General features: G+C 59.0%; 1 long non-coding RNA gene across 1 annotated transcript; it reads right to left on the bottom strand.

Moving 5' to 3' along the window:
• Positions 1-1,013: 1,013 nt before the first annotated feature.
• Positions 1,014-6,602, bottom strand: LOC138920697 (uncharacterized). The gene is made up of 2 exons (XR_011432353.1): positions 5,424-6,602; positions 1,014-4,387 (listed from the first exon to the last, which is right to left on the bottom strand). It is a non-coding gene; the product is annotated as an uncharacterized lncRNA (long non-coding RNA).
• Between the last annotated feature and the right edge of the window lie 1,271 nt (positions 6,603-7,873).

Here is a 7,873-nt window from a genome sequence, read left to right as displayed (position 1 = left end):
TAGGGGTGCCGAGCAGAAATGAGGCACGGGAGCAAATAAAGACCATTTGAAAGCATTCAAACTATCCAGTCCTCAACTTGCTCACACTTGCCTACCCTGCCTTGCCCATTCCTTCCCCAAACAGAGCCCACAGACCTTCGTGGAATGAATGGACTCAACACAGGTTCCCCAGCCATGATCAATGCCAGCTGTAAAATAACCACATCACCCCCCCTGGCGGATGGTGCCCACGAGAACCTCCCAGACTTCAGCCTCCAAAAGACTCCAGGCTCAGGACAGCACCAACTGTTACGGGAAGTTCAAGAACAGGCAAAACCACCCCACGCCACCAGACTTCAGAGTGGCCGGACCATCTGGGGCGTGGTCACCCTTGTACACTTAAGCCCTGTGCACTTACACTATGAAAGTTACACCTCCCCTCAAAAGTAGGGAAAATAAAAACAGTTGTGAAATATGTCTGAGTCAACGAATATAGTGTCTGTACAGAGGATTAAACTGCGCAGAAACACACAGAAATGAGAACACGTAAGACCTGGTGAAATCTGAATTAGGCTGTGTTTCCCGAGCAGGGCTGTACCAATGTCATTTCCTGGCCTTGACCCTGGATCACAGCTATGCAAGATATTACCTTTGGGGGAAGCTGGATGAAGGGTACCCTGGACTCTCCGTGCTATTTTTGCAACTTCCTGTATGTCTATAATGAACTTCAAAATAAAATGTTCTTGGGGCCGGCCCCATGGCCAAGTGGTTAAGTTCGCATGCTGTGCTTCGGGGGCCCAGGGTTTCGCCAATTCGAATCCTGGGTGCAGACATGGCACCGCTCATCAGGCCCTGCTGAGGCAGCGTCCCACATGCTACAACTAGAAGGACCCACAACTAAAAATACACAACTATGTACTGGGGGGCTTTGGGGAGAAAAAGGAAAAATAAAATCTTTAAAAAATAAATAAAATAAAATGTTCTTTAGAAAATTTTTAAAACGAGAAACGTTTTGAAGAAATCAGAACCAAATCTTTATTTACATAACATTTATTAAGCCCTAGTGGATACAAAATACTCTAGTGATCCAGGTTGAACTCAGAAAGATATGATTTACAAACTCAAAGAACTTAGTCTGTGTGGGAAAGTTATTAATATAACAAGTCTAACTGATACTAGTGTAAAGAGGCACCTGAAAAGAATAATAGGGAAAAAATCACAAACATTGAAGTAGTAATTAATATCTTAAGGCTGTCTGACTTTCTCTCCAGACCCCAAGATGGACGGATTTTTCAGGGTCATTATCCAATCCTGTGCCTCTTTGATGTGAAGACTTGTCTTCACTTATTTGTAGAATACTCTATCTGCTTCTAATATTTCTACATATTATTAATTACTATCGTGGCTTCTGTCCTTGATAATCCATATGAAATAAAAACCAAATGGAAAAAAGAAATTGCCTGAATCCGAGAAAATGGTCCAAGAGCAGGAGAGCTTGGTCAGGTGGTGCAGTAAGACACAGGAGGCAAGGCTGGGACCCCGGGAGGGCAGGAAGCTGTCTGTCCGTCTGTCCGTCTCGTCACCCCTTCTTCCCAGATTCTGGCACAGAGAAGGCGCACAATACATATTTGTTGAGTGAGTGAATGAATGAGTGATGCCTCACTGACTCATGAGCCTCCCTGGGTAGGGTCCCTGAAGCCTGGCACCCAAAGGCAAAGTGCCACCATTCCAGCCCCACCGAGGCCCGGGCCTGGGCACTGGAGTCAGGGGCAGTCACCGCGTGTCTGGCGTTGCTGCCTGCAGCCAGGAAGGGCCCTCGGGAGAGGGGGACAGCCTGTGCTTCCCTCGGGGGGCCTGGCCCAGGGCTCGGGGGGCCTCGGGCCTGTAAAGACACGGTAATGCCGTGGGGGTCTCCTGATACCATAAAATATTATCAGCTGAATAAAACAAGGAGGGACGGGGGCCACTGTGCCCTGTCGAGTGGGAATCGTGTGAGCAAAGTGGCTTTCTCGGAGAGATTTATTTGCTGCGCCGGCTTCAGGCAGCCAGCCCAGCCGGAAAGAACAGGGTTGGTCTCCCTCCATCGGGGGCGGGGTGTGCGTTTTTATTTAATCTTCCAATGAGCTGGAACAGTGAAGACGGCGCGAGTGGACGTTAATTCAGAAAGAAATTATTAAAGCGCGATCTGGGATGCCGGGAAGGCCACCTCCCCCTGCCCGGCTGCCGCTTCCCCTCACCGAGGCCATAAAACCCCTCCTCCCACTCGAACCCCAGCGCCAGGCCCACTGGGTGTCCCACTTGGGCTGAGGAGAAAGGCCTGGAACTGACCCGAGCCCAGGGCCAACGGAGCAGTGGCCCTGGCAGGACTGTCCACGCCCTCGGGCCCTGGCCCCTGATGGGGAGCCCCACGTCTCTTGGCCCACCTTGGGCCTCCCATGCCCCCCTCCTCACACCTCGCCCCGCCCCGGCCAGGGCAGATCTGGCATTGAAGGATAAGGAGGGGTACACACTGGACCTGGACATTCTGAGTGGAAGGAACAGCATGTGCAAAGATCCGGAGGCAGAACATTTACCGGCGCATCCAAGGTTGATAACAAGAACAGTTAACATTTATTGAGTACTTACTGTGTGCTGTGCCACACACTCCACACACGTTCTCTAATTTTAGTCTTTCCAACAACCCTATAAGCAGGCAGGGGGGTTTGTTATTCCCATTTTACAGGTGAGGAGCCTGAGGCTCAGAGAGGCCCAGTTGCCCAATACAGAGCCAGTAAGTGGGAGAGTCAGAATTCGAACCCAGGTCTCTCTGACTCCAGAGACAATGCTCTTTGCCCCACCACATTCTGCCTCCGCTGGACCAAATCCAGGCTTTTGGCCCAGGCTCTCGGGGACCAGCAGGCTTTGAATCTGGGCCCATTCCCCTGACCAGGACACCAGGGAGCCCGGGGCCTGGGCAAACCCACCTGGCCTGGCCCCCTCCTCCTTCCCTAGTGCCTTCCTCTTCCTGTAACAACAGGGCCTGTGTCCCTGAGTGACAGGGGCTGGGACCAGGGCTGGGCGGGACTGAGAGGCCCCAAGACAATCAGCCCTCCTGGCAGAGCGGAGCAGCCCACCATGGCCATGTCCACGGGCCCACTGCCCAGGACTCACCTTCTCTAATGACCAGAAAACACCTCGAGGCCCACATGGCTCGATGTCTGAGGTCGATGGGCCGCTCAGGGCTCCCTATTCCCAGAGCCCGGCACACACCCGTGGCCAAAGTGTCACCAGGGCTCCCATCAGGCAGGCTGGGGGCCCCGAGCTGCCCCTCCTCCCAGCGTTGGCACCTCCATCCACTTGGCTTACAAGCCAGAAACCTGGGCAGGCCCTCAGGCCTCCTGCCCATCACTCTACATCCGGTCCCTCAACAGGTTCTGTCACCCCCATCCCAAAACACATCCCCAGTGCGACCACCTCTCCCCACTCCACCGCCTCCCCCCTGGGCCCGGCACCCCCATCTCTCGCTGCTCCAGGACTCCCAACATCCCCGCAGCAGCCAGGGGAGCCTTTAGAAACCCAGATCCAATTGGGTCCCTCATCTCTCCCCACCCGACTCTGCTTAAAACCCTCCAGTGGCCTCTCCCCGCGGGCTGAGGACAAAGTCCTTCCCACGGCCTGCAGCCCTGTCTTCTGCGGGCCTCACCTACCTGGTCCCCACACTCACCCTCTCTCAGAGGCCCGGCTCCACGCTCGCCTTCTTGTCCTGGAAAACTGACATCCTTCCCACTTCCGGACCTGCCCCTGCTTGGCTACTCCCTCTGTCTACACTGTCCCTTTGGGACCCTCCTCCACTCACCCTGGAGGTCTCGGCTCCTGGCATCCCCCATGGAGACCAGGTCCTGCTCTGAGCTCTTGTCCTCCTGGAAATCAAAGAATGCATAACAAGCATCCGGCCCTTGGAGACTTGGGGCTCCTTGGAGGCCGCGCTCTCCATGCTCGGCGTGGGCCCCGGCCAACAGCAGGTGCTCAATAAATGACTGTTGTTGCGTAAAGAAAAGCGCTGACCCCCAGCCAGTCAGCATCCCTCAAATCCTCCCTGATGCCCGTCCTCTGTGCCCGGCCCTGCTGGGGGTCAGGGCCCAGGGAAGACCCAGATGGACCTGCCCCCAAGGAGCTCTGATCCAGTGGGGGGTGGGGTGAGGCAGGCTGGAAGCAGGGATGGCGCAGAGGAAGGGGGTGGGTCTAGTGCCCCCTGCCACCCACCCCCCACCCCGGTCCACCTTCCCCCATAAACCTCCCAGAGCAGCAACACCTGACAGCTTCAGTGACGGGAGGGCAGACAGAAGGATGCAAAACCAGCGACGTGGGAAACAGAAGTCATCATTCCCTTGTTCTCTGATGATGAGAGAAGAGCACGTATTTCATCCACCTAGACAACGAAAACAATGCAAACCCAAGCGTTTGGAAAGAATCTAGCTAACAGCGGCCCTTTAATCTTGTCACCTCTCTCCTGCTGGCCTCGTGCTCGCCTCCCTGCCTGAGCTGGTTTGCTCCAGTCAAATTTCACCCCACTCGGTACCCAGATGTCTTTCTCCCTCTGCCCAGGAGGGCATGTGGAGTCTTCTTGATAGCTGCCATTATTTGAAAATGACGTGAAAACCCTGTGTCTCTTTGGTCTCCAGGTCTCTCTTAGGGCCCTCTGCCCCCATGGCCAGGCGTCCCACCCTCCCTCCGCTGTCCGGGTCAGAGTTCCCGGGAAGAGCAGCTGGAGACACAAGCAGCCCCAGTGGGTGATGATGGCCCCAAGAACTCAGTCCTTCTGCCCATGTGGGAACAAAGCCTGGGGTGAGAGAAGGGGGCAGCTAGCCTTGGTGGGGATGGTGGCAGGGACAGCTTCCTGGAGAGCTGGGGTAAGAGGCTGGATGGGACTTCCCGGGACAGGCACTGATGATAACAGTACAACCATAGCTCACGCAGGCCTGGTCCTCTGCGTGCGGGGCCCTGTGCTGAACGCTTTGAATGCCCCAAAGCTCCCCTGTGAGGTGGGTACCATCCTGGAGAGGAGGAAGCTGAGACACAGAGAGGGTGGGATGGGCCCATGGCTGGACAGTTAGGAGAGAGGAGAGTCCTGATCCCCTCCACCACCACTCTGCTCGGGCCTGGGGTTCAGGGGCTGGGAGGCCCAGGAGACCCCAGGTCCCCCAGCACATAGGATGGGGCACAGCGACAGGGAAGGGGAGGGGCAGGCAGGGCCCTGAGGTGGGTGAGGGACTCAGGACCAGGTCCAGAGGCAACTGGGAGTCATGTGTGGGTGTAAGAGCCGCCTGGCTGTCCTGTGGTGAGTGTGTGAGAGACTGAAGGCCATTAGGACAGGAAGGGGCAGAGAGAAGGGCTCTGGGTGGCCAGAGAGAGAGAAGGGCTGAGAAGGGTGGGATGGGCTACCCGGATGTGACCCACGTGCTCACTGGTGGGCTTGGTGATCCTTGTGCTGGCAGGGGCCCTGGGCGACAGGGGCTCAGAGCCCTCCTGGGTGTGCAGCTGTCACGGCATCCCCCTCACCCGGTCCGGCCAAGCAGTTACTCTGCCTCCTCCCTCCCTCCTGCTGGATCCTCCTGGTTCCTCGTCCTCTGGCTGCAGGAGGAGCTCTGAGGCCACCAGGGAAAGCAAAGCCCCCACCCTTGATCCGGGTAAGGCAAGAGTGGGGACCCCGGCCTCCGCCATTGCCTCCCCATTCCCACAGCCCCTCACTGTGGCCACACTGACCCAAGGCCCAGCCCTCCTCAGTCAGGGGCGGGGCCTTCTCCCCGCCACCACCCCGCTCTGAACCCTGCTCACCCATCACCCCTCTCTTGGTGTTCCTGGGACAGCCACTGCCGCCCCTCCAGCCAGCCCACCATTGCTGTGACTCGGTCCTCACAGCCACCTAAGAGAGGAAGGACTTGTCCCATTTTACACACCAGAAACGAAGGCTCAGAGTGGGGCAGTGACCTGTCCAGGGTCACTCAGGAGGAGCTGCAGAGGGGCCCCAGGCCTGTCTGACTCCCGACCTCAGCTCTTCCCCCGCTCCCTGCCTGCAGCAGCTCCCGCTGGGAATGGCAGGACACACACGGCATCACTGAAGCTGCCACACGTGGAAGCACGTTACTACTTCCGAACTGCGCAGTCCTGTCCTGACTGCAGAACCGAGAAAATGCGAACCAGCTAAAGTCAGGAAGAGATCCATGGCTCAAAGGCCAAGGAAAGGATGGGGCAGTGACGGCCTGGGGGCCCTCCCAGCAGGCAAGCCTATGGCCAGGAAGGTCACGGGTCAGGATGGGGAACTCTGATTGGCCAGGCCTGGGTCACACCCTCTCTCCCTGTCCTCTGAGGTGGGCACTGGGTTTGCTACCAGAAGAGAAGGGGGAAAATACTGTGGGAACGCAAAATCCAATTACCTAAAGCCCGCTTTATAAATAGCTCAGAGAGGTGAAGCAGCCCTCCCAGATCACACAGCATGCCTCTCCCTTGCTCTGAACCCTTGTTCGTGTGTGTTGGGGTAGGGGCAGGGGTGCGGTGGGTGGGTGGGTGGGTAAGGGGGAGATTCTCCTGGCCCCTCTGGGAGAAAGTCCAAATTTCCTTTTTTCTGGCATCGAGGTCCTCCAAGCTCTGGCTCCTTCAAGGCCATCCCGCTCCCCACCCCCTCCTCTGGCCACATCCCTCCCCTACCTGCAGCCACGAAGACATGTCCTACCTGCTCTGCTGGACATATCGACCGGGTGGGCCTCTCTCCTCCCTAAACCCCTCTCCCCTCCCCCAATCCCCGGGCAGACCCTAGCTCAGGGCAACTGCCTGTGAGCTGTGTGGATTCTGGAAGGAGCTGGAGAGGCCCTGAAAGTCCTCGGGCTCAAAAGCCTCCACAGAGACAGCTCCACCCCCACGGCCCCCTTCTGCTGTCCCCTCTCCACCCTCAGGCCAGCCCCAGAGCTCAGTGTGTCCAGGGCTTGCTTCTCCCAGGCCTGGAGGCAGGGAGGCCCAGCTCTTGCTCTCTCTCTTACATGCACACGAACGCACACCTCCATTTCCTTCAAAAAGGGTTGTGACCGTCTCCCATTGAGGTCCTCCAGGAGAAGGAGCCCAGCTGAGGGGCAGGAAGGGACACCCCGCACCTCTGCGGCACCGCCCGGCCTGTGCCGGCAGCTGGAGCCTGGGCCCTGTGCTGTCCCGGCACCAGCCAGCGGTGGAGAGCAGGGTCACAGCAGAGTGCCCAGCCCAACCCACGCTCTCACACCAGGCACTCACACTGTGCACTCACACCCGTGTGCTCACACCCGTGCACACCACACGCAGGTCTCCCCGCCGACACACGAGCCCGGACACGTCTCTCTTCCCACCCGTGGCCCCTCTCACGACACGGGTGGATCCACACAGCCACGCGGGCTCCCGTGCACGCCCGCTGCGACAAGGACCGGGACACACGCCCGGCGACCTCCCCCCGCGGGCTCGGGCGGCCACAGGGGCGGGTTTCGGGAGCTTCCGTCGCCAGGCCCTGCGTGGTAGCTGCGGGGACGGTGCCGGTCGGCTGCCCGCGCCTCGGTGGGCCCCGGCCTTGACCTTGGCCTCGGCCGGCGGGGGCGCGACCCCGGCGCCCCCCACCCTCGCGGGGGCTCCGCGGCCCGACGGCGGCGGGAACGGGCGGGCACGAGCGGCGAGGGGCGCTGACCGCGGCCTCGGGCGCCACCTGCGGGCGGACGGCGGGCTCGCGGGCGCTTGTCGCCCACCGTCTGCCTCTTCTTCTCCCGGGGGCGTGAGCTCCGCTGTCCCCCAGGCCTAGTGGTGCGGACAGCCCTCCAGCGGCCGGCCGCCCCCTAGGACTCAGCCCGGTTAGGGGGGGAGCCGGCACCACGTCCAGGCCCCAGAGCCGGACTTACATGCCGAC

This window comes from Equus caballus, chromosome 25 (genome assembly GCF_041296265.1).
Source record: "Equus caballus isolate H_3958 breed thoroughbred chromosome 25, TB-T2T, whole genome shotgun sequence".
NCBI lineage: Eukaryota > Metazoa > Chordata > Mammalia > Perissodactyla > Equidae > Equus > Equus caballus.
Note: the sequence above shows the minus strand (reverse complement) of the source record. Positions and strands in the feature narration are given on the sequence as shown.